This window comes from Euphorbia lathyris, chromosome 4 (genome assembly GCF_963576675.1).
Source record: "Euphorbia lathyris chromosome 4, ddEupLath1.1, whole genome shotgun sequence".
Taxonomy (NCBI): Eukaryota; Viridiplantae; Streptophyta; class Magnoliopsida; order Malpighiales; family Euphorbiaceae; genus Euphorbia; species Euphorbia lathyris.
The window spans coordinates 73,601,326-73,629,260 of NC_088913.1; the positions used below are offsets into that span (position 1 = coordinate 73,601,326).

General features: G+C 39.1%; 1 pseudogene; it reads left to right on the top strand.

Moving 5' to 3' along the window:
- Positions 1 to 11,662: 11,662 nt before the first annotated feature.
- On the top strand, positions 11,663 to 27,516 carry LOC136227241 (uncharacterized; annotated as a pseudogene).
- The last annotated feature ends 419 nt before the right edge of the window (positions 27,517 to 27,935 follow it).

Genomic DNA, 27,935 nt, shown 5'->3' on the forward strand with positions numbered 1-27,935 from the left:
ATAATTCCAAGAGAATTAGAAGAGAATAAGGAATTAGGTTTTAGAGATACAGTATCTCAAAAACACAGAAAAGAGAATTTTTCTCTCCTGCTTCCTCCTTTTGGCCGCCGCCCCCTCTCTCTTTGAGATTCGTCGTCGCTTTAGTTCGTGAATCAATTGTCTTCCTCTCCCAATTCTATTGGCGTGGTTGAAGGCTTGACCGGTGATACTAGATCGGGTGATTGATCTGAAATCCTTCCGCTGCAAATCAAGAACGAGATCTGCGTTACAAGAGGTAACCCGTAAACCCGTTTACTTATTCGGATAAATATATATATTGTGAATATATGCTTTCCCAACATTGGTATCAGAGCCATTGGATCTAGTATTCCGTCTTTACCGCGAATCCGTTTGCGTTTGAATCTTTTTTGAAAGATTAAAAATAATTCATTGTTATTATTTTTTATGATTATACACTGGAATTGATTGATTGCGTGATTAAATTGAATTAGGGTTTGATTTAAACGTTTTTTACTCAATTAAACCCGTTTTAGGTTTTTATTACCTTCTGATTTTTCGTTCCGCTCGTCAAATCAAAAAACCGACCACACCATCGAGTCTAGAGACCCCGAAAACCTTAGGTTCCATATATTTTTCGTCGTCGGAATCGGCCAGGAAGGCGGCGTGTGGCCTTCAAGCGCCACCTGGGGGGAGAAAACGCGTGTCTCCCCCCAGCCCGCCACGCGGCAGGTGCTGGTTGGCCAGCCGGTGCCGCACTAGCGCCAGCTGGACCAACCAGCACGCGCCACGTGGCAGAGGCCCTCCACACGCGCCAGGCGCGTGTGGGCGCGTGGGGCCTCTTTTTGTGACCAATTTTTTCCCATTTTTTACAGAAACGCGTTTCTGAATTTTTCTGATTTTTTTGGTATTTTTTCAAAAATTTTGGATGAGCAGTTTATACAATCTCTTTCAATTAGTATTTTCGGGGAGATGCCTGAAATGTTAAGGAGATCTGTGATTCGTTCCTTCCCTCGCCCGTTCCGTGTAGGAGAAATTCCCTACATGGAAGAGATGAAAGATTTTTATATTGATTAAATAAACCATTTTTGTTTTTGGTGTGGTTGTGGATTTAATTTTTGGAACAAATTTTTTCTTTGGGGTTTATTATTCCAGTGTTATAATTTTTGTTAGGATTTCTATTAGATTTTTTATTTTCTAATGGATTTTTTAATAAAAAAAATTTCAAATATGTTTGGATAATTTTTTATTTATGGTGTGATTATTCAAATATGTTTGGATAACCATTGGGATCCTAATTTAATTATTATTCGATTTTGATTGGATAATTTTTTGGTATGTTGGATTGGAATTGATGAGCTTGAATAATTTTATGTGAGCATTTAATTGCGATTTATTAAATCAGTGATTAGTTCTTATTGATTTAATGATTATCTTCGACCTTGGTAGTTAAGATTAGTCAATATTAAGATCGAAATAATAAATCAAAAGTCATCTTAATTCCTTACAACAACCTTATTTTTGTAATAAGTTGCAAAATCGTTACTTATGAGTAACAAAATTCTCTAAGCATTAATGTATCTAATTAGGTGGATCTAATACTAAAGTGTAGAGGGTAATTTGAGCCACTTCGGTCTCATTTTCGAATCGAAATTTAGAATGAAAATTTGATTGATTAGATATAAGTTGTCTAGAGAATTAATGCGTGTATTGAACCTTTAATAACTTCTTACTAAGTCGTGCAATACCATTGTAGATCAGTCATCAATGGCAGCAACTAGAAAGTCTATAGTTGCTGAACTCAACAAAGACTTGAAATTAAATGGGGATAACTATGAGGTTTGGTCAATAAAAATAAAGTATGTGCTTGAAGAGCAAGATGTGCTTGCTCACTTGGATACGGTTATGGCCGAACCTGAGGATGGTGCAACTGCTCAGCTTCGTCGAGATTATACGGCATGGAAGAAAAAGGATTCCACTGCCCGCATCATGCTGAGTGCCATGGATGATGAGTTCACTAGGCAATTCTATAAGATTGAGTCAGCCAATGACCTATGGGATGCCTTGAAGGAGAAATTCGGAGGTGTGTCTCTGATTAGGCTCCGCTCATTGACAATCAAGTTTGACACTTACAAGAAGAGGCCTAATCATACAATGAAAAAGCATTTAAGAGAAATGTCCAACATGATCAGTGAGCTGAATGAAGCAGGTCATCAGTTGACCAATGAGCAGAAAGTGCAAGCTGTTATCCGCTCTTTGCCAAACAGTTGGGAGCACATGAAGGTGCACCTAACCCACACCGAAGCAATTCAAACCTTCGATGTTGTTTGTCGCCACCTTAAGCTAGAGGAGGATCACCTGGCATCGATTAAGATCAATGTTGAAGCCCATATATGGGAGCCCACTCAAGTGGGAAGCGTTCCAATCCTCCAAGGCAAAAGCGTAGGCGCTTCTATGGCCAGGGCAAAGAGCAAGCCAAAGAGCCTGTGAATACAGAAAATAGAAAGGGAGAGAGAACAAAGAACAGAAAGAAACCGAAGCTTTCACGTGTGAAATGTTTCAACTGCCAAGAAAAAGGACACTATGCAAATGATTGCAAAGTTCCTAAGGTACACTACACTAACTCATGTGTGAGTGAAATAAATGTATCTAGCACTGTTCTTATACCTGAACATGATCCTTTGTGGGTTGTTGATTCAGGTGCAATGGACCATGTGACGAAGGAAAGAGAGACCTTTGTCGAGTTCCGACGAATTCCAGTCGGTTCAAGATGGATCTATGTGGGAGACAACTCGAGAGTTGCAGTTGAAGGGATTGGCACATGTAGATTGAGTCTACGTGGCGGTCAAACTCTCCTCCTACAAGATGTTCTCTATGATCCGAATATTCGGAGAAACCTTATTTCTGTGAACTCTTTGTTAAAAATTGGATTTGCCTTTCTTTTCGCTAATAACAGTTCGCATTTAAGTTTGGATAATGAATTCTATGGTTCAGGATATGTACTGAATGGTTTGACTATTTTGGATGTTGAATTATATGACTCCAATAATTTTTCTGTTACTGCTTCTTCTTTTGTGGATAAAGATGGTACTAGGGCAGAATTTCCTCTACAATTAATTCATTCTGATGTCTGTGGTCCAATGAATGTGAGGGCTAGGCATGGGGCCTACTACTTCATCACCTTCATAGATGACTATACAAGGTATGGTCACGTCTACTTGATGTCTCACAAGTCTGAAGCTTTGAGTTGTTTCAGAAAGTTTATGAACCTTGTTGAAAATCAACTAGATAAGAAGATCAAAGTTTTGAGAACTGACCGAGGTCGAGAATATCTTTCAGATGAATTCAAAGCTTTATGTGATGAGAAAGGGATAGAGCATCAGTTGTCTATCTCATACAATCCACAGCAAACTGGTGTTGCCGAGAGGAGAAATATAACTCTCCTTGATATAGTTCGATCTATGATGGCTGAAGCAAACTTGCCTATTTCCTATTGGGGAGATGCTTTGCTAACAACTACATATGTTCTAAACCGAGTGCCCTCCAAGACTGTCACTTCCACTCCTTATGAGATGTGGATTGGTAGAAAACCCGATTTGAGTATGCTCAGACCTTGGGGTTGTACTGTTTTTGCCCATGATACCTCTAGCAAATTTGGGAAATTAGACCCAAGAGGTAGAAAGTGTGTCTATATAAGATACCCTGACGTATCAAAGGGATATGTCCTAGTGGGAGAAAATAGTGAAGGCTGAGTGACAGAATTTGAATCACAAGACGTCATCTTCTTAGAGAATGAGTTTCCTAAGCTAGGAGAAGTTGACATTGATCTCACTCTGTTTGAGGAAATAGATTCAAACGGACCTCTACATTCGAGTGGGAGGAATTTTGAGGATCAAAATAATGATACCGATCACTACCAGGAACAAGAACAAGGTCAAAGTTCCGAACCTCAAAACGTTTTGAATGTGACAGATCCTTATTTAAGTGGGAGTTTGATTCCTAATTCTTATGAGAATTTGGTACAAAGTCTAAGAGATAGGATTCCGGGTTATGATGAATACATGAGAGAAGTTTATCAAAACTCGGAACCGCGCCGTACTAAAAGGCAAAGAGTTGATAGTCGACGATCTGGTATCGAAGGCATAGCGCTTTTAGTAACTCCAAATGATGACGCGGAACCTAGAAATGCTAAAGAAGCTTTCACTTCTCCGGAAAAAGACAAATGGACTATAGCAATGCAAAAGGAACTAGATTCTATGAGATCCAACCATGTTTGGGAACTGGTTGATCTGCTAAAGTGTTGAAAAGCTGTTGGGAGCAGATGGGTTCTCAAAGTGAAGCGAATGGCTGACAATAGTATCGAAAGGTACAAAGCTCGCCTTGTCGCTAAAGGCTATACACAACAGGAAGGAATAGACTTCGAGGAGACATTCTCAGCTGTTGTAAGGTTTACATCTATTAGACTAATCTTAGCTATTGTAGCAAGTTTAGACCTAGAGCTACATCAGATGGATGTCAAGACTGCTTTTCTCAATGGAGAATTGAGCGAAGAGATCTATATGTCACTGCCAGAGGGCTTCATGGTAAAAGGCTTCGAGCATAAGGTCTGCAAATTGAAAAAGTCAATTTATGGCCTTAAACAGTCCTCTAGGCAATGGTACCTTCGTTTTCACAATCAAATGATTTCGAATGGCTTCAAGATGCTTGAAGAGGACCATTGTGTGTACACGAAATGGTCGGGTAGAAATTTTGTCATTTTATCTCTGTATGTAGATGACATACTGATAGCAGGAAATGACATAGAATTTGTAAACCAAATCAAAGCTTGGCTAAACTCAAGTTTTGAAATGAAAGATATGGGTGAAGCCGCATACATACTTGGGGTTAAGATTTCAAGGGATCGATCAAAGAAACTATTAGCACTGTCTCAAGAGACTTATGTTAACAAAGTCATTGATCGTTTCGGTATGCGTGGAAGTAGGCCTGTAGATAGCCCAATGACTAAGGACATCACCCTAAGTACCAAAATGTGTCCAAAGAATCCAAACAAAAAGAAAAGGATGGAAAAAGTTCCATATGCAAGTGTCGTAGGTAGTCTAATGTACGCCATGTTGTGTACAAGACCTGATATCTGTCATGCCATTGGGATGGTGAGTAGATATCAGTCCAACCCAGGACTAGCACATTGGGCAGCTGTGAAGAGGATACTGAGGTACCTCAAAGGAACAGCAGATTATTCTCTGTGCTACCAAGGTAAAGACCTAAATCTGAGAGGATACACGGATGTTGATTGGGCAGGAGACTTAGACGAAATAAAGTCCACGTCAGGCTATGCGTTCTTGCTAGAAAATGGCGCGATTTCCTGGAGTAGCAAGAAACAAACTTTTGTAGCCCTGTCCATCATGGAAGCTGAATACGTATCGTATTCATCAGCAGTTCAAGAGGCTGTTTGGCTGAATCGGTTCCTAAACAACTTGAATGTAACCAATTGTCAAACCCAAGTCATAGTTAACAGTGACAGTCAATCTGCTATAGCTTTCACTAAGGACCAGAGGTTCCACAGCAAATCAAAGCACATAGAGATTAAGTATCATTTTGTCAGGGACTTAATTGCACGCAAAGAAGTTAATGTGAAGTATATATCTACTAATGACATGGTGGCAGATCCCCTCACCAAACCAGTCAAGAGAGATGTTTATGTTAAACATGTTAGATCCCAAGGATTGTTTAGGATCTAAGTATACTTCTCATTTTTCATTGTTTTATTTGTAAGACATGAATTATTAATAAAGGTTTTATGAATTTTCATCAATACACGAGTGCGAGTATTTAATCGTAAATATTTGCTGTTATGAACTCAAAATGCATGTTTAGACAGAATGTAGCTCACTCACATGAGCAGTTTCCCCCATTTCGTCAATGTGATGATAAATGAAGGATGAGGCTGTCTTTGAGAAATTTCGAGAGCTTGTTCAATGATAGAAGCCGTCTTGCTATAGACATGGAAAAGTGTTTCCATTACGGTGCAAGATAACATGTGTTACAAATACATGAAAAAGATTAACAAGTAATCTAAAAGGGCAAGTTTGCGATAACTTATAGCCTTCTATCATAGCCAGAAGTGATCATCATAAGTGATGAAGTTAGATGTTCAGGCACATCTAGACCTATGCTTCTGTATGGTGTTAATAACATGCTCTTTTTCAGAAAAGAATTGAACACCATAACACATGACCCATACCATGTGTGCTTTAGTGACCACGAGATGGAAAAGTAGATTGATCTCGCCTTTTCCTAATGTGAGACTCACGTCATGAAGATGCGCTTCTTGACTATTGTTTATCCTTATAGACCCTATACTTATTCTAAGAAGTTTAGTCTGATATAGCTACCTTGGAAAGGGATACCTCGAGGTTGATGAGATAATACCAACCAAAGAGACCCTGACTGGATAAGCGAATCAAATTATAATGGATAGAATAATGTTAAGAGGGAAAGACATCCATTTGAATCATATCTAAGTGTTTCTATTCTTCACCGTCTGGACACTTGTGCATATTTGTGAAAAATAGATGTACTGTAGAGATCCGAAGACTACAGTGGATATGATATGGAGTCTAGGATAAAAGCATACACCATCGACGATCCATGTTCAAATCTAAGATCTATATATCTCTAACGAGTACATAGTTCCAAGTTTGTTACATGAAAATCGAGCAGCTATATGTTCTAACGAGTATATAGCACTAGAGCTCTCGATAGTATGCCGGTCGCACGAACTATTTGCAAGAGTATGATAGAGACCGAGATTGAGAAAGTTTGGAATAAGTTCCATTGCGTGCGAGTGGGAGATGTTGGAATTAATTGGATATGGATCCAATTAGGCCCGTCCGAAATGGAACGGGCCCAAACCCAATAAGAATTAAGGTTAGGTGATCTATTTATTCAGTATAAATAGAAACTCTAATCTATCATAATTCCAAGAGAATTAGAAGAGAATAAGGAATTAGGTTTTAGAGATACAGTATCTCAAAAACACAGAAAAGAGAATTTTTCTCTCCTGCTTCCTCCTTTTGGCCGCTGCCCCCTCTCTCTTTGGGATTCGTCGTCGCTTTAGTTCGTGAACCAATTGTCTTCCTCTCCCAATTCTATTGGCATGGTTGAAGGCTTGACCGGTGATACTAGATCGGGTGATTGATCCGAAATCCTTCCGCTGCAAATCAAGAACGGGATCTGCACTACAAGAGGTAACCCGTAAACCCGTTTACTTATTCGGATAAATATATATGTTGTAAATATATGCTTTCCCAACAAAAAGCATTTATAATTGCGCAATTAGAAAGAAATACTCATACCAAAATAAGGTCATAACCTAGTGAGTAAGCAGATACTTCCATAATAGATTTAATTTTCAAATTTAAATCAATCTAATGGTATATTTTTCATTCTTCCCAAATTTATACCTAATACAAGGTCCATATTCATGTGACCCCATTAACTTGTTTCTCTACTTCATATTTTATTAACTAAACAAAAACAAGTTAAAGCAGTTTTATTAACTTAGCAAAAACCAATTCATAAAGATTCTGCTTCTCGCACTTATACTTCATTCTTCTAATTAGTTACATGCAAACACACATTAATCACAATTTTAAGCTTCTAAAATGTATATATTATTGAAAAATGTATCAATTCATGCGCCCATAGTACCTGTAACTTATCAATCTCAAATAATCAATTCATGCGCTCATATTATTGTAACTTATCGATTGCAAATAATCAATTCATGTGCACATAGTATTATAACTTATCGATTTCAATTGTGAATAGAAATTCAAACTTCAAATAATTAATTTCAAACTTTACATTAATCAATTCATGCGCCCTTATTATTGTAACTGCAACTAATCAATTCATGTGCACATAGTATTGTAACTTATCGATTTCAATTGTGAACAGAAATTCAAACTTCAAATAATTAATTTCAAACTTTACATTTAAGGAGCTCAAAATTTCAAACTTTACATTAATCAATTCATGCGCCCATATTATTGTAACTGCAAATAATCAATTTATGCGCACATAGTGTTGTAACTTATTGATTTCAATTGTGAACAGAAATTCAAACTTCAAATAATTAATTTCAAACTTTACATTTAAGGAGCTCATAATTTCAAACTTTACATTTAATCAATTCATGCGCCCATATTATTGTAACTGCAAATAATCAATTCATGTGCACATAGTATTGTAACTTATCGATTTCAATTGTGAACAGAAATTCTAACTTCAAATAATTAATTTCAAACTTTACATTTAAGGAGCTCATAATTTCAAACTTTACATTTAATCAATTCATGCGCCCATATTATTGTAACTTATCGATTGCAAATAATCAATTCATGCGCACATAGTATTGTAACTTATCAATCTCAATTATGAACAGAAATTCAAACTTCAAAATCAAACTTTACATTTAAGGAGCTCATAATATGAAAATACCTAGAATGGCGGATCCACTTTGTAGAAGAGATCGGAAGAATCGTGAGAGAGAAGGATGAGAAGCACGTATAGAGAAGACCGATGAGTGATGAGGGAGAAGGTTGAGAAGAGAGCACGGAGAAGAGAAGATGGAGGAGTGGTGAGGGAGAAGTCTGAGAAGATGGAAGAGAGAAGATAGAGGATTGTGATCTTAAGGACGCCGCCTAACATAAATCATTTTGTCCTTTTGTTATATGGTGCATCGGAAGGGTTTTGAGTTGCGATGGGCCGATGAGTTAATTATAGGATAAGGATAATGGGCTTTCTACATTTAATTAATCCACTTAGATATAAGTAAATTGATGTAAAGTATAAAATTTATAGTAAATAAAGAGATATTTTGTAGTGTAACAAAATTTAGTATTTTTTTAATAAAAATTTAATTTTGGTAAATTATTTTAATTTTTCATGTTAATTTCACAAACTATTTCCTCTCAGGTTTTAACTAGCACTAGTATAAAAATGGCATTTTGCCACGGCTTATTTGCCACGGTTCTATTAGGAACCGTGGCAAATAATGTTATTTGCCACGGTTCTGTTAGAAACTGTGGTAAATAACACCTTATTTACCACGGTTCATAAAAGGACCGTGACAAATAACACCTTATTTGTCACGGTTCCTACAAGGACCATAGCAAATAAGATGTTATTTGCCACAGTTTCATACAACCATGGCATAAGGTACCTTATTTGCCACGGTTGTTATGAAATCGTGGCAAATAACATTATTTGCCACGGTTCTAACAGAACCATGATAAATAATATTAATTCAATAATAGATAATATCAAATATAATTAAATATTCATCTATCTAATCTAATTAATTTATTTAATAATTTATAAATTATAACTTAAATTAATATAGCATAAAGAATTTTCAAAATTTAGTTTAAATATATATATAAACAAAATTATATTTAATAATTTTGATTTAAATTTTTTATAATTTTTTATATATAACTTTTATGATAATTCATATTTTCATACTTTTATAATTAATAACATGAATATTTCAATTAATATATAATTTTAAATACTAATTTTTTTCTTTATAAATGATAAAAAAAATAAAACTAAAATATCATATATGTATTCTTAGTTCTTTAAGACTCATTGGTACATTTCCTTTTTAAAAAAAGACTCACTAGTACAGTTTATAAAAAAAACAAAAACAAAACAAAGACTCCGTAGTACATAGATGGTTTTTGATCAAATGACTCTAATTTAATCTAACCTTAAGGTCCTCATACGAATTCATCTCAAACTTAATTTAACCCTAAACCTAAACTAGCCCCCATCTAACACAGATGGGAAATCAGAAACGAATGGCCAGACGACTTGACTATTTTGCATACACCCTCTACCTCCGTCTGGAGTCGAGTCTGCCTCCTATGATGGCGGCTCCGCCTTGTTCTTGTCTTCTACGTTTTGTCGCTCTGTCGTCCGTATTCGGCGTGGCTCTACCTCTGTGTAACATCCCCAAAACCCTAACACATGAGTCTTCCCACATTCATATATGTTTTCATGATTGAATACATATATTTTAGATTCATTTCATTGTCAGTAGAAGTTTTGTATGCATAATGCGATTATCGTGCGATTAGTAGGCGATTAGTGTGTCATTAAGATGTAACGATTGGTTAATTAAGTTAGGACTTAAATAAATGAATGAATGAATGAATGAATTTATATGTCCTAAATTGATTAACTTACACTTTAGGAGGGCTGAATTTGAGGTTTGTGAGCAAGCATGAGGTGTCACCCCAATATTAAGACACAATACACCTCTTCATTTTACAAAGGATGTGCACAACTCAATCCTTATGATATTCAGCCACAATTTCGACCAAAGCTTCAGCAAACCTTCCTTTTTCATGTCCTAACACCCTCCAAAGAAAAATCTTCCAATTTCTTCCATTTTCAAGCCAAACAAGTCAAGTTAGGAAGCATACTAGGTGATAGACACAAGTTGAAGGTTAGTATGTTGTTTTAGCTTGTTTTCTATGAGTTGGAGATTCTGAAATACCTAGGTATGATTATAGGATTTGTTGTGGATGAGTTGTGATTGAGTTTGTTGAGTTTTGGTGTTGTTTAAAGTGGTTATAGGCTGTCCAAATGAAAGATATGTATCAAGTGCCCTAAACAGAAATCTAGGGTACTGCTTTCAGTCATTTTGGAGCATGTTTTTCATATTGATATTGTTCGAATTTGAAGATACATAAAGAATAAACTATGTTCCTATATGTGTTAGGAAACCCCCTGTAAAATATGGGACTTTAATTCCATATATAGAGGAATAAAACCTAGATGGATCATGACTGCCTCGAAATGGAATGTCATGTGAGGCAGCCATGTTGATGTAGCATTTTGAGGACCTTATAGTCATAATTTAGGAAAGTTTATTTATAAAAAAGTGTTCCTAACTACTTGAAGTATATGTCTGTAAAATTATTTGACAATCCATTATGTTTAGTGTGAGCTAGGTTGAGTGAATTATGGTAGATGCAAATCTGGGTAGTCTGTTTCTTGGCTGGAAATAGGACATAATCATTTCGCATTCCATATATTGTGTAGAAGTGATATTAATGTGAATGTTGGATATGTTATACCCATATATGTCTAGTTTCAGTAGGTTCAAGAAACAGGACATTTGGATTCATATAGAGAAAGTTATGGCAGAATGTGTACAAGTAGGTCATGTGATGATCTAAGACAAAAGGATTAGATTGCATGAACTTTGTGGAGTTAGTGTCTTGTAAATCATAGAGCATTCATTAGTGTATATTGTCATTAAGTTTATGTTAAGGCTAATGGTATAAATGTTATGTGACATTAGGAGGACAAGGTGCAATTGAACGCACACCCGATCGTGTTGAATAGATCGAACCAAGTGCGACGGTAAGCATATTGCTTATATATGTGTATGAATGTATTGTTCCTTGTGACTTGTTGAGTGTTAGATGTGGTTGAATCTGATGTGAATGATGTGAATAATGTTTGAGTGTTTATGATACGTTATTATTGATAAGAAAGTGATATGATTGAGTATGTTGCAGTGTTATGAGTAAATACGGCATGTTGAGCCTTATGCACATACTGGAACTGAATAATGGTTGGATTATAAATGAATATGAGCTTGCTTAGATGGATATGTGAAATGGTCCAAGTTGAGAGTGCTATCCGAATACTGTGAGCCGGAATCACATGTGTTGAGATATATGAGTACGTGAGTTGAGTGTAACTCCTCCGTAGCACAGATGATTGTATTCCGAATTTAGTGAGCCGGAATACAGATTGGGCCCAAGGACCATTTTATATATATTGTTTAAGTACAGCAAGGCCTTTCTAAAATAAGTATTATTATAATAAGTGAAACAAATGAATAAATTCTAACTTGGTACTAATGATATATTTTGCTTTGTGCTCTTTACATTACTTTTGTATATACATATATGCGTAATATGTTTATTGAGTAGGCAGCTCACCCCTTACCAATAGATTTTACAGGTTAGGTGGAGTTCTTCTTGCTTAAGGTCGCACCAGCAGTGTCAGTCCATTCTCATTTAGGCATTTTGGAGTCTTGTGATGTACTTTTGTAGGATAATGACTTAAACGTGTATTGTAAATTGTAAATGCTTTCTCTTGTGTATAATATGTAAAGTTTATATGAGATTGAAGTTTATATGATTGAGAATTGAAAGCATGTCTATAACTGATATTGTGTGAGATATCATGTGATCCAAGTGAGGGGGTTACATTTAGTGGTATTAGAGCGGGTCTACTTTCCTAGGGATTAGGTTGTGTATGACTTGTTTTGGATTCCTAGGTTAAGACCACATAATCATATTTTCTTATTCTAAAGCATGTTGACATGGTCATGTTTCATGTAGGGTTATGGAGTCTGATGGTGAGAATGGACAATCCGGTAATGTGTCTAGTCATGGTTCAGTTGGTCATGTTCATGAGTTTGGGGGCTCAGAACATATAGGAGCTTCAGGACATGCAGGTTATCCGCAGGGTTATAACCAGTTTGAAGAAATGATGGGAATCTATTTGGCTCAAGGTCAGCCTCAGCCACGTGTTCAAGCTCGTCGAGATGCGCCAATCTTTGATAAAAATTTTGAAAGGCTTAAAAAGATGGGTGCAACAGAGTTTGAGGGTAGCACAGATCCTGATATAGCTGATAAATGGTGGGCCAAGATTGAAGATGTACTTGAGAACACAGAATGTCGACTAGACTCAATGGTCAAATATGTTTCTAATCTTTTCACTGGAGAAGCTTTAGAATGGTGGAGATCTATAAAAAGGACAAGAATTAGAACTGAAATAACATGGGATATTTTCAAGAAGTTGTTCACTAATAAGTACATGCCAATGATATACAAAGATAGGAAACAAACAGAGTTTTTGACCCTTATGCAAGAGGATATGTCTGTGGCTGAATACGAGCTTAAGTTTAACACCTTAGCCAAATATGCACATGCAAATGTGGCTACAGAAGAAGCAAAATGTCGTAGGTTTGAACATGGTCTACACCCAGATGTTAGAATGGGGATTCATGCACATGAAACGAGCTTTAGATTGTTAATAGAATCTGCACTCAGAGCTGAGGAAATTGTGAAAGATAGAGAACAACTTTTTGTAACCAAAAGGGCTAGATTTGATACAGAGGGCCAGTCTAGCAGGCCATCAAAGAGAGGTGGATTCTCAGTTTCTTCTAGAGGCTATTCTCAACAATTTAGAGGTAGTAGTAGTATCCATCGTGGTGGGACTAGATCACGAGGCGGATTTGGAGATGTTTTGAGTAGTGCTCCATCTGTTGGTAGTAACAGATTTTCAGGTGGTCGGTTTAATAGTGGGTATAGAAGAGGAGCGAGGACAACATCTTTTCCAGCTTGTTAGACATGTGGACGGGTACACAGAGGTGAGTGTTGGGGACCTTCCCTGGTTTGTGGCAGATGTGGCCGATCTCACACAGGAGAGTGTTATGGTTCATTTAAGAAGGGTACATGTTTTGAGTGTGGAGAAACATGCCATTATCGTAATGATTGTCCCTTATTAGTTGATAGAGGAGAGAGAGTTCAACCTCAGTCTAATATAGGAGGTGGTGCAGCTGGAGTGGATAGAGGCAGAGGCAGAGGTCGAGGAGGAGGTAGAGGGGGTAGACATGATGCTCCTATGGGTGGACAGACACAAAATTTACCACGAAATAGAGCCTTCAATATGACGAGGGGTGAAGCTCAAATAGCACCAGAGGTTATATCCGGTACAATTTCTATCCTTGATACCTTAGCTTTTGTTTTGATTGACCCTGGATCCACTCATTCATACATAACACCTGAGTTTATATTGAAAATAAATGGGAAGGTAGAACCATTAGGATATGATGTGGGAGTTATCCTACCAGTTGGGAATAATGTTATTGTAAATCAGGTTCTGAGAGATTGTCCTATAAAAGTGAGGGGAAGTGAGTTCCCTATAGATTTAGTAGTTATGGGGTTTAGAGAATTTGATATTATTTTGGGGATGGATTGGCTGTGTAAATATGAAGCTAAAGTTGATTGTTGTTCAAAGGAAGTTGTGTTACATTTTAATTCAGAATCAACTGTGTTATTTGTTGGGGAGAGAAAGGTTGTGCCGTCTTGTTTAATATCTTCAATTCAAGCAATCAGATGGATTAGAAATGGGTGTGAGGCATATTTATCTCATGTTGTGGACACTAGGGAGGATGGAGGTAAATTGGAGAATATTCCAGTGGTGAGAGATTTTGCAGATGTATTCGTAGATAAACTACCAGGATTACCACCTCATAGGGAGATTGATTTTCCTATTGAGACCATGCCAGGAGTATCTCCTATATCAATTGCTCCATATAGAATGGCTCCAATGGAATTACAAGAATTGAAGAAACAAATAGAAGAACTACTTGAGAAGGGGCTTATACGACCCAGTACTTCACCGTGGGGAGCACCTGTATTATTTGTGAAGAAGAAAGATGGAAGTATGCGATTGTGTATTGATTACAGACAACTGAATAGAATGACAGTGAAAAACAAGTATCCATTGCCTCGGATTGATGATTTGCTAGATCAGCTTAGAGGAGCTCGTCATTTTTCAAAGATTGATCTAAGATCGGGCTATTGGCAGTTGAGAGTTGCAGAAGCTGACATACCTAAAACTGCTTTTCGTACAAGGTATGGTCATTTTGAGTTTCTTGTGATGCCTTTTGGCTTGACTAATGCTCCTGCAGCTTTCATGGCATTAATGAACAAGACTTTTCAGCCATATCTAGATAAGTTTGTTGTGGTGTTCATTGATGATATCCTAGTGTACTCAAGGACTGTGGGTGAGCATGAACAACATTTGAGAATTGTTTTGAAAATTTTAAGAGATAATCAGATGTATGCAAAGCTGAGCAAATGTGAATTTTGGATGGATAAAGTTGTATTCCTTGGTCATGTGGTGTCAGGTGAAGGGGTTCAACCCGGCCCTTCCAAAATTAAAGCTATTGATGAATGGGAACCGCCAAAGAACGTTACAGAGCTTAGGAGTTTTCTTGGGTTAGCTGGTTATTACAGGAGATTTGTAGAGGGTTTTTCTCTGATTGCAGGTCCATTAACTAAATTGCTGAGAAAGGGAGTTGTATTCCAGTGGAATGATAAATGTCACCAAAGCTTTGAGGAACTAAAGAAGAGATTAACTTCTGCACCAGTGTTAGTGTTACCTTCTGAAGGTGGTGGCTTTGTTGTTTATACAGATGCCTCGGGACAAGGTTTGGGATGTGTTCTAATGCAAAATGGGAAAGTCATTGCATATGCTTCTAGGCAACTGAGACCTCATGAGATGAATTACCCCACACACGACTTAGAGTTGGCAGCAGTCATCCATGCATTGAAGGTATAGAGACATTACCTATATGGGGAGACATTTCAGATTCTCACTGATCATAAGAGTTTGAAGTACATCTTTACACAAAAGGAGCTGAACCTAAGACAAAGACGATGGATTGAGCTGTTAAAAGATTATGATTGTACAATAGATTACCATCCAGGAAAGGCTAATGTGGTTGCAGATGCTTTGAGTAGAAAGAGTGTTGATATTGTGGCTAGTATGAAGAGTTATAGTTTAAATTCACTAGTGGAGATGCGAGCCATGGATGTGCAGTTAGAAGTAAATGAAGTAACAGGTTTGATCGCTACACTACGAGTAAAACCAGATTTGAAAGAAAGGATCCAAGAAGCACAATGGCATGATCCTTATTTACAGAAAATGCGAGATCGTGTACAACAAGGTAAAAGACCTGATATTTCTGTGGAAGATGATGGAACTATGATGATAGGTAGTCGATTATGTGTTCCAGATGTAGCAGATTTAAGATCAGAAATTCTACAGGAAGCACATAATTCTCCTTATGCTATGCACCCAGGAATGACAAAGATGTACAGAAATTTGAGACCTTTTTACTGGTGGCCTACAATGAAGAAAGATGTATCTGATTTTGTTTCCAAATGTTTGACATGTCAACAGGTTAAAGCCGAACATCAAGCTCCCGTGGGAAAACTAAAACCTTTAACCATACCAGAGTGGAAATGGGAGAGGATCACTATGGATTTTGTGATGGGATTGCCAAGAACAAGGCGTAGACACGATAGTATATGGGTGATAGTGGATAGACTTACAAAATCTGCTCACTTTCTACCGGTTCAACAGACAGACTCGATGGATAAATTGGCTAGACTTTATGTGGAACAAATTGTGAGATTGCATGGAGTACCTATATCTATTGTTTCAGATTGTGATCCTAGATTTACATCTAGATTTTGGGGCAGTTTACAGCACTCCTTGGGAACAAAATTGCATTTCAGTACAGCTTTTCATCCACAGACAGATGGACAATCAGAAAGAACTATTCAGACCTTAGAGGATATGATGAGAGCTTGTGTTCTTAATTTCCAAGGTGAGTGGGATATACATTTACCTCTTATGGAGTTTGCTTATAATAATGGTTATCATTCGAGTATAGGCATGGCACCTTATGAGGCATTATATGGAAGACCATGTAGAAGCCCTATATGTTGGGATGTTGAAGGAATGAGGCAATTGGAAGGACCTGAGTTAGTCCAGGAAACTGTTGAGAAGATCAATGTCATAAAGAAGTATTTAAAAGCTGCACAGGAACGTTAGAAAGCCTATGTGGATCAGCACCGAAGGGAGATGGAATATAAAGTTGGAGATAAAGTGTTTTTAAAAATATCCCCATGGAAAGGAATAGTTCGTTTTGGCAGAAGAGGGAAGTTGAATCCAAGATACATCGGGCCTTATGAGATCGTTGAGAGAGTTGGACCATTGGCTTATAGGTTAGCTTTACCACCAGAATTATCTTTCATACATGATGCATTTCACGTGTCAGTATTAAGAAGATATAGATCAGACCCAAGTCATATGATTCCTGAACCTGAGATTGCAATAGTGAACACAGACCCCAAATACCTCGATGAATTTGCGGACATCGGTGCGTCTGGTAGAATGAGAAGTGTCCTAATTCGATCGAGGTATCAACGAGACGGAAACGACGACTTACCCGGTACGTGTCGAAGGTCAATTTGTTTCATAGTGCAAACCTGATGATGACATGTTTTATGAGAATCCCTAAAGATCTTATGTGGATATTTACGACGTATAGGGTTCATCCCCGATATTTGAGATGACTAGGACCTATTACTATGAACAACTCGAGGAGCAACGGGGACGCACACCAAGACCTTCAAGGTAAGTGCCAAATGTTGGATTTAGCCGCGGTATGAACAACTCGATACTACTGATACGAGCGAGACCCAAATAGCGACACATAGGGCATATGTCTCAGACTCGTAAATAAGGCAATTCAGAGTTTGGGGCGCATAGACAATAATACCAAGGGTGTAAGGGGAGCGTGTCGAGGATTTGACAACATAAACAAACCGCTATTTGAGGCGTACTCAAGATATGAGTGACAATTTACAGGGCGTACGTCAAGAGTTTGATAGGAACCTCACGACATGAACGACTCAGTGTGTCGAGGTATGAGCGGGATGCTCGAGACGGCCCCATAGGGTACGTGCCTAAGGGTGTGACTTAGACTCGATGACATGAATCACTCTATATGACAGGTACGGGCCAAAAGTCCAACTTGAACTTGTCGATACAAATGACTCGACGTTGGGGGTGTAAGCAAGATGCACGTGATGACATATATGAACTTGCCCCGGATTCGACTGGAACTCAATGTCATGAGTGACTCGACATTTGTCATGCGAATAGGACGTACCGAACCGCGTATGTGGGTGTGTGCCACAAGCTTAACCCTGACTGGATGGTATAAATGACTCAATCTTTGATATGTGAGTAAGGTGCGAGGGATGACATACGGAACACGCGTCAAAGGTCGGTCCAGAATTGGATAGCCTAAGGACATATTCGTGGGCTACAAATATTGTCAATGACAAGGCGACATGTGGGGCACATTTTGACCAGGCCCAACGTATGACTAAGGCACAAGCGGTGACATACGGGATATGCACCGAAAGCTGATACACGTGGCATGTCTTAGCATGGGATATGCACCTAAGGTTTCGATCTTACAACCACGTAACTTTGGAGTATAGGTGCACGGCGCGCCGACACACGTGGCATGTCTTAGCGTGCGAAGGTTATGATGGCAACCTACGAGGTGAGGGGCATGGATAATACCACAACGTAATTTGGAATCACCTAGGCATGGTGTATAGCGTGGCGACATCCGTGGGTATGTCTTGAGATACGAAAGGGAGGTGACGACGACCTGTGAGATTATGGTTCTATTTGAGATCAAGGTACCAGTCATAATCTTGAGATGTGTTGGCTAAGGCGTAGCGACATACATGGTATGTCTTGAGGCGTAAGTAGGACGTGTGTGAGACATGTGATGAATGGTTAATTCGAGTCTCGAGGGAACCGACGTCGTGATAATTTTTTCTCTTTTTTTTTTTGAACAACCGATATGTTGTCGGTGACATGGCGACACACCTAGTACGTCTTGAGTTGACCGTGCAGACAGTGTACAGGATTTGCCCCAAGATGCGAATGTCAGGATAAGCGGGGTATGACCACCAAACAAGCCTAACCACGATAGAGGGATACAGGATACATTACGACATATGGGATATGTCTCCGGATGATGTAAACACCACGGTGAAGGCACATGTGACATGTCACGATGCACCAGGTACACTCTCTAATGGTATGAACAGGATGATAAAGACATGTGCGGTGTATCCCCCACAAAGTATAACATGGCGAAGACGTAGGGAATACCTAAAGGTCTAAAGGTGCTCCTCCGGACTAATATATGAGACACATCACAACATGCGGGGTATGTCTTCTGTTACATGGGATACGGCTCTAGACTAGTGTATCTGATATGGAAGCTGCATATGCGACCTATCGTGATGTACGACCTTGACGATACCCGAACGTACATGATGCACAGTTGTGCATCGAGCACACGTCTTGATTGGTCTATAGCTGACGTGATGGAGACGCATGGGACCTTTCACGATATGGAAGATGGGACGAGGTAAGGACGTATGGGATATGTCACGGCCCAAATGGTATGCCTTTCATCTAACGTACATAGCATGGTGAACAAGCACCTGACCTGCCCTGACATGTGGGGCATGCCACTCATGCCCCTCGCTTGGCACAAGGAATGAGGTGAAGATGTACAGTATGCGTTATGACACATATAGTACACCTTCTGACCGGTGTGTAATAACATGGTAGAGACACAAGGAATGGGTCATAATATACGAGGCACAACACGGAAAAGACATATGGGATATGTCACGACATAACGGGTACGCCTCTTGATCGGTGTCTGAATGATTAATGGAAGATGCATGGGGTGCGTTACGTCTCATGGAGTATGACAAAGTAAAGATGCAAGGAATACATCATCTCATGACAGGTGGGACTCACGACGGGTGGACACGTGATGATATGACGCAGCAAGGATATAGGGGATACGTCACGAGAGAACAGTACGCCTCTTGACAGGGTAAGGACATATTGGAGGTGCCGTGACATACGGGGTATGCCAAAACCAAGGCGTAGGGGATACGCTATGACATAATGGTTGTACCTTCTGACTGGTGCCTACGATACTGGAAAAATGTACGAGGTACGCTACCATACACATAGTATGCTAAGGCGAAGACGCCTAGGATACGTCACGACATAATGGACATGCCTCCTAGCTAGCATACAAACGACACGGTGAAGACACGCGAGATGTGCCAAGGTCGCATAGGATGCGTCCCAACACATAGGTATGACAAGGCAAAGACGTATGGGATACGTCACGACATAACTAGTATGCCTCCTGAATGACACGCGACGCTGGGGTCGACTCTTTCTCACTTTCCTAATAAACACGTCCTAAATCTATGAAACCTAGAATGGCTGCACGCAATGCGGTTAGCATGCAACGCTCTATATGGTATGATTGCAATGATTCGTTAAGCATAGAACACATTATAACTTAAATCTGACTCGACTGATGTACAACAATATATAAATCTATACAAACAAACTAGTTAGCGAAAAATCGTACATAACGCGTAAGTAGATCGCAATAAGAGAAAGAAAACGTTAGATAACAATCACATTCATCACATTATCTCTCTTCCATCCTTATTCCTCCACACACTCGTTGGTCCAAGTCTCTTTCCTAGGATTTTGGTATGGGCTCACATCATGGTCCAGAGGACGCGTGATGCCGTCGATTATTGCGGGAAAGTAAATCATTCATCAGACAATACAGTTCGTTTTGACGTATCAACGTTCAGTGACTAAGAAATCGACCAAGTTGGATTGTTCTTTCAGAATAACTCGTCTTTCGTCCTTTCGTGAGACGCATTAGTTCGGGTTTTGATTCCCTTTGAGCGCATCTCAGTTTTTAGACGTGGTACGAGTTATTCTTCTAGTTCAATCGTTTGTTATTGTCAATGACTCGTTCCCTTTTGTTCGCGTGGGTTCGTGTCTCGATTTTTGGATTACAACGGGATCTTTTGGATCTATCGAGAGACGTAACCACGTGTTTATTTAGTGATGGAATCACTTTTGGATTTTATTTTAGGGAACGGACTCATCGCGTAACGCGTTTGTTCTTAGCGTCGAGGATCCGTTTGCTCATTTTGCTACGTGAAAAGACGGTGAGTCTTATTTTGAGCGCACGATAATCTTTCGGCTAATTACAACTCTTTGTTCCTCCCAATCCACGGGATATATCATCTCAGTGTGGTTATAGAAAATCAACGTTTTGTTGAATCGCATGTTTACTCGAAGCGAGGATATCACCGTTTTCCTTCCTTTAGGCGCGAATTTAAGCAAACACGTATATCGGGCCATATTTCTTGCAGTTTTGGTAACGATCGAAATGATCGAGTCGTTAGTCAAAACCCGCAGTCTCGTCCATATGGCGCAATTATATGGTTTGGCTTAATTCGGCTTCGAGATTTTAAACGGGGTATACTCTCGTCCGAGGCACGTATTCAACGATATTGGTTTATTTTCTTTAACTACTCGCGGGATTTAACATATATCGTAGATTCAGAATGATTTTGGTCGATTAGTTCATTTTTCTTTTCTTTATTTTCTTAGTCATCTGTACGGGCACATCCATTTCTCTTAAGAACGACATGAGGCATAACATAAAAGCTCGTCTTTCATTCGGAAGGGACGGGCTACTTGTGCGAAACTTTTCACGTTACGACAGGGTCGTTCGAAACAGAAATGTTCTTCGTTTTCGTTTCGTCATGATCTCGTTTTATCCTAACTTATTTAAAGAATGTGAATAACAGCTACCGTTAATATAGTCTTTTTGTATCGAAATGTAACTATCCTTAACACCGAACCGATTCATACTAATACGTGCTTACGTTATAACGTATTTCCTGAACACGTGCCTTCGTCGGGACACCGAAAGGGACAAGGCGGGTCGCACATGTTCATTCATATGAGATGACTAAGTCGTCTTTAGTTCAAATCGTTTCGATGTTTTAGGGTAATTAGTATGTCGGTTCATGAGTATATATTAACGCATCGTCTCATTTTCTTTACATAATTTAGGATTAGACACGTATCATGGCGGTTTGAAAACACGAACTGATTCATTTATCACATCAAAAATAGTAACGGGTAATCCTATGGAAACTTCTAAGGCTACTATATGCTGACACGGCTGACCGCGGGACCTCACAGGACCGCACAGATTCGCCCCTAACGAATGGATGGGGACCCTCTGGCGCCTTACTGTAAGGGGGAACTTACGCTAGCCTCTTTCGAGCGACGAATGGACTCTCGCTAGAGGTTTCGCGGAAATTATCCAAAGGGTTTGCAATAATGCTCGTGAATGCATACGAAAAGAAGTAAAACGATCCGTCCCCGTTAAGGGCTTAGTGCATGCCTTCCGGAATCAAATTTCTCGCTTCCCCAGCAGAGTCGCCACTTGTTAGACGAGGTGTCGCGGCCTAATCTCCCGGGCGGACCGAGGGGTGGACAACCTCATGGCGACGTAAGCGGTGATTGGCGCCGAAAGCAACCAATCGTGGAATCAAGCTGCTCGGCAGGACCGGAGCTCGGAGATATGGAAGAGTCGTCACCCACGAATGGGAAAATGAACACCGATCCCTTGCGGGAGACCGGTGTGGGTTCGGGAAACTTAGGTACGAGCCGAGAAGGCTAGCTCCTTCCCGAAGAAAGGCTACTAGACACCCCGACATCGCCCGGTTATGAACCACCGGCCTCCTACTCAGCATGTTAGGCGATAACGGACTAATCGTATACTTCTTTAAGTTTAAAATTCATTTGAAACCCTTTTCTTTCTCTTTTTAGAAACCGTTTTGAGCATATGATATTGAAAAGCCACATCAGTAAAGAATCACCCATTTATGTTTATACATACACAGAGAGGGGGAAGAAAGAAGTGATTTATTTACAACCGTATTAAATATTATGTCGTGTGTTTATTCTACATTAACTTATTTCCCAAAACGGATTTATTTACATGGTTCGCACCTTAATCGCCGTTGGAACGATTAGGGTGCGTTTTAAAACCCCGTTTGATGAAGTTTACCTGAATCGCCGTTGGAACGACTCGAGTATTTGAAAACGTTTGAGATGAAAACCTTTTAATGAGAAAACATGGTTAAACATACAAGTCAATTTTATTTTGTACAAATTCTTTAAGAAAATGATTCAAAAATTCTATTATTCATGAAGAAAACGATTTTATTTACAATGTTCGCTTAATCCGTCGTTGGAACGGACTAAGATTTTAAAACGTGGTGTTTTGAGAAACGATTTGAAATGTTAACAAGAATGACTCTATTTATTTACATTAGAAATCTAAAAAAACTCATTAATTTAAATAGTTCAATTGAAAACTCTCTTTTTGTGATTTATTTTCCTCTTTTTATTTAATGTACTCTTTACCCATTGTAATTACAATAAATTAACATTTACACTCAAATGAAGCCCTTTTGAAACATGGACCCATGAATGGGCCAAAAGAATAAAGAAAATGGTTTTAGACCATATATATATATGTATACATTTAAATCCAAAAGGAAGATAAGAAAATAAGATTTAACCAAAAATCACTATATGCATATGAAGATAATAAACACAATATATCTTATACTTTGAAATGTGAAAATAATAAGTAAATCCTATAACTAAGAAAGTAATACTTATCTAAAAATAATTTAACTCAATAATCACTAAAATAATCCAAATATTCTAAAAAAACTATACATATATATACATAATTAATATAGTTTAAATATCAAAAATACCATATGCTAATTCCTATTCATTATTTCTCCAAATATCAAGTAACTAATATTTAAATATAACCTAAGTTAATAAAAAAGGGAAATCCATATATATATATTTATACTTATATTACAAAATAGGATAAAAAGAGATATACAAATATTCTAAAATAGATATATATACTAAAGTTCTAAAATAAGTTGAAAAACATGTATTACATAATCATATATATATATACTAAGGATTAAAAGTCTAAAAGTTAAGAAAAAAGGACCGAAATGGCATTTTTTACGTTTTGGCAGATTTACCGACGGAAAATCCGTCGGTAAACAGCATTTAGTGACAGAATTGGCAAATTACAGCAGCACTCCAATATTTTCCAGATTTATTCAAAAGCTTTAAATTAAATCTAATTCAATCGTTTTGGACTTCCGAACTACCAAAGATGGATCATAGTCGAAAACGGAAGTTCCTAAAACGATGTTTTTATTTTAAAACGTTATTTGGAAACCTCTTTTAAATTAAAAACTTATAATTACAACATTTTCGATACCCGAACTACCTTTTTATCGGATCACGGTTCGTATTGGGATATCCAAAACGAGGTTTTTATTTTAAAACAAAACCGAATTTTATTTAACACGAAACGAAAATTAAATAAATATGCTAACTAAATAAAACGTGACAAAATAAATAAATGACTAAAGGAATAAAAACTATAGCATAAAAAATAAATAGACGGAGAGAAATAAATTAAATAAAATAAAGAGTCTAGTCCTCGGATAATACCTTTGATTCGGTATCTGACAGTCGAAGCCGATTGATTCCACGAACCGCGATCTCCCGATTTTAATAAAAATTTAGTAAAAATTGAACTTAGGAAATTTGAAATTTTTGAGAAAAAAAATATTTTTCTCAAAAAAATCCACTCTCTCTCTCTAAAAATGTTTAGAGTGAGAAAGTTTTTTCCCCCAAAAAGGCCTCCTCCTTCACCTTGGGATCCGTGCCCTTATATAGGGAAACGGATCCCGGAACAATGGGCGACGCCCAAAAAAAATTGGGCGTCGCCCATTGTGGTTGGGCGGCCGCCCAACATGAGTTGGGCGAGCGCCCAACCCTCGTCGGGCGTCCGCCCGACGTGGTTGGGTGCCCGCCCGGCGACCCTCGGGGCGTGCCCCGCGCCGTCGAGCGCGTGCACACCGTGGCCGCCGAGCGCGCGTTCCGCGCAGCTAGACGCTCGCACGTCGCGGCCGCCGAACGCGCGCCTCGCGTTGTCAGGCACGTGTGCTCAACGGCCCACGAGGGCGCGCACCGCCAGCGGTCCCAGGCATTGCCCGGGCGTCGAGAGCGTGCCACTCGTGGTGCGTCCGACGGACGCCGCGCGCACGTCTCGAGCCGTCAAGCGGGCGTTCGACCATCGTCGTCCGCGTGCGGGATGCCGTTGCGTGCCCGCGCCGTGCCGTTAATTTTCCTCAGCTTATTATTCTTTATATATTTTTCAAAACTTCCGGAATTAATCGCTTCGACCGTCTTGTTTCAGGTTTTCGTCACAGGTCCTCCGACTCGGTGTCTACAGCTGTTTCGCAAGAATGACAAGTACAGCAAGAAGCCATTCAAAAGGAATGATAAATACAAAGCTGAGTCAAGCGACAGCAGATATAAGAAAGAAAGCTCAAAGCCCATCACATTCTTTGAATGTCATCAAACTTGCCATATCAAGTCAAGTTGTCCTACCTTGAAGAAGGACAAGAAGAGAAGCAGAAAGGCAATGGTGGCCACTTGGAGCGATAGTGACGAATCATCCTCATCAGGAGCTGGTGCCACTGAGTCAGCAAACATCTACTTCATGGCTGATGAGTTTGCTGATCCCTGCCCTTTTGAGCAAGCTGACCCCTCATATGCTTCAGACAATGAGGAACAATCTACTGAGGTAACGCCCCTATCCTTGCTCAAAAATGAAATGATAAATGCCCTGAGTGATCTTTACACACTTGTTAAAAAATGTAACAAGAAAGTAAAAGTACTCAGCAGGCGATGTGATGAGATAGAAGAGGTCAAGCTCAGTGACCTTCGACATCTTCTCCAAGACAATACCAGGCAGGATGAAAACTTAAAAATCATGCATAGGTTTGTCACTGAGGTCCAATCAGATTCAAAGAAACTGAAAAAGGACATCACATCTATTCAGAACCAACTCGGGGTTCCGAATAAAAGAAATCCCCATCATCACGCTCAGTACTCAGGTACTGGTCAGCGGAGATGGAATCCCCAGTAAAATGTCCAGTGTGACTTTTGTGGGAAGAAAGGACACACGACAAAAGTGTGCCGCCATGCTCAGCACTCAGGTGCTGGTCAGCGGAAATGGATTCGCCAGCAAAAGATCAATTGTGACTTTTGTGGCAAGAATGGCTACACTACAAAAGTGTGTTGCCACCGAATAAAATATAATGTATCACCTGTTGAGCCTAACAAACCAGGACCCAAAAAGCTTTGGGTACCTAAGAATAACTAGTGTATTGCAGGTTGGCCTGAGGTGTGCTGAGAAGTCAAAGTTATGGTACATTGACAGCGTATGCTCGATGCATATGACTGGTGATGAAACTCAATTCATCACACTCGTGCATAAACATGGAGGAAGTGTAAGTTTTGGAGATAACAAAAAGGGTAAGATAGTAGGTTCAGGAACCGTTGGTAGAAATCCTACTATTGAGTCAGTCTCCCTAGTCAGAGGACTTGAATATAACCTACTGAGCGTAGCTCAGCTATATGACAGCGGTAGGAAAGTTATATTTGATGCCTCTGGATGTAAAATACTCGAGGGGAAAACAAATGAATTGATTTTAACTGCCCATCGTGTTGACAATGTCTTTATGCTGAATTTGGAAAAGAAGTTTTCAAAGAATATGCTTAGTGTCAAAGGAAGAAAATTCCTGGCTATTGCACATGAGACTTGGTCATGTAAGCATGGACCTTCTGGCCAAATTAGCAAGAAAGCAATTAGTTGAGGGACTGCCCAAACTTAAGTTTGAAAAGGATCAATTATGCAATGCTTGTCAGTATGGAAAACAAACTAAGAAACCTTTTCAAATTAAAAATATAGTCTCAACCAAACGTCCATTAGAGTTGCTACACTTAGATCTTTTCGGACCAGTCCAACCGCTGAGCTTGGGTGGTAGGAGATTTTCTTTGGTCATTGTAGATGACTTTTCTAGGTACACTTGGGTCATCTTGCTGAGTAGCAAGGATGAAACTTTTGAGATGTTTTCAACACTGGTTAGAAAACTTGAAAATGATAAAGATCTAAAATTAGCTCACATTCGAAGTGATAATGATGGAGAATTCAAGAATCAGTTATTTGATGAATTCTGTGAAGCCAGCGGCATTGACCATAACTTTTTTGACCCTAGAACTCCTCAACAGAATGGGGTAGTTGAGAGGAAGAATAGAACTCTGGTTGAAATGGCCAGGACAATGCTGAGTGAGAATAGGCTTCCAAAGTACTTCTGGGGAGAAGTTGTTAACATAGCTTGCTATATACTCAATAGGGCTCTAGTTAGACCTATACTGAGGAAAACCCCCTATGAACTTTGGAAAGGACGAAAACCTAACATAGGATATTTTCATGCCTTCAGTTGTAAATGTTTTATTCTAAATACTAAGGACAACCTTGCCAAGTTTGATTAAAAAGCTGATGAAGCTATCTTTTTAGGCTACTCAACAAATAGCAAAGCATATAGAATTTTCAATAAACGAACTCAAGTCTTAGAAGAGTCTGTTCATATTGAGTTCGATGAAACTAACCCTGTAGAGAAGGTCAATCAGACAACTGAAGATGATCCCAGCTCAGCAGCTGCTGACCAATCTAAACCTGCAAAGATTGTTGAAACACAATCCGCTGAAGACATTACACTGCCGAGAGATATCAGAATCCCAAGAGGACACTCTGAAAGCAACATCCTCGATGCTGCTGAGAACACCCTGGTGACAAGAAATCAACTCAGAAGATACCTCAACAATGTAGCCTTCGTCTCAGTTCTTGAACCGAAGAACTTTTCCGAAGCTAAGAACGATGAGTTCTGGATGGGTGCAATGCAAGAGGAGCTTGACCAATTCAGAAGGAATTGAGTATGGGATCTAGTGCCAAATCCGAAAAGCCATAAGACTATAGGAACAAGATGGGTCTTCCGCAACAAGCTAGATGAACAAGGGAACATAGTCAGAAACAAAGCCAGACTCGTAGCTCAAGGCTACAGTCAGCAGGAAGGTATTGACTACGGTGAGACCTTTGCCCCAGTGGCAAGGCTAGAAGCTATAAGAATATTGTGTGCTTATGCAAGCTTTATGAACTTTAAATTGTTTCAAATGGATGTCAAGAGTGCATTTCTTAATGGAGTTATAAATGAGGAGGTTTATGTTAATCAGCCTCCAGGGTTTGAGGATCCCAAGTTCCCAAACCATGTTTATAAAGTCAAAAAGGCTTTGTATGGTCTGAAGCAAGCACCACGTGCTTGGTATGAAAGACTAACAAGCTTTCTACTGACTAG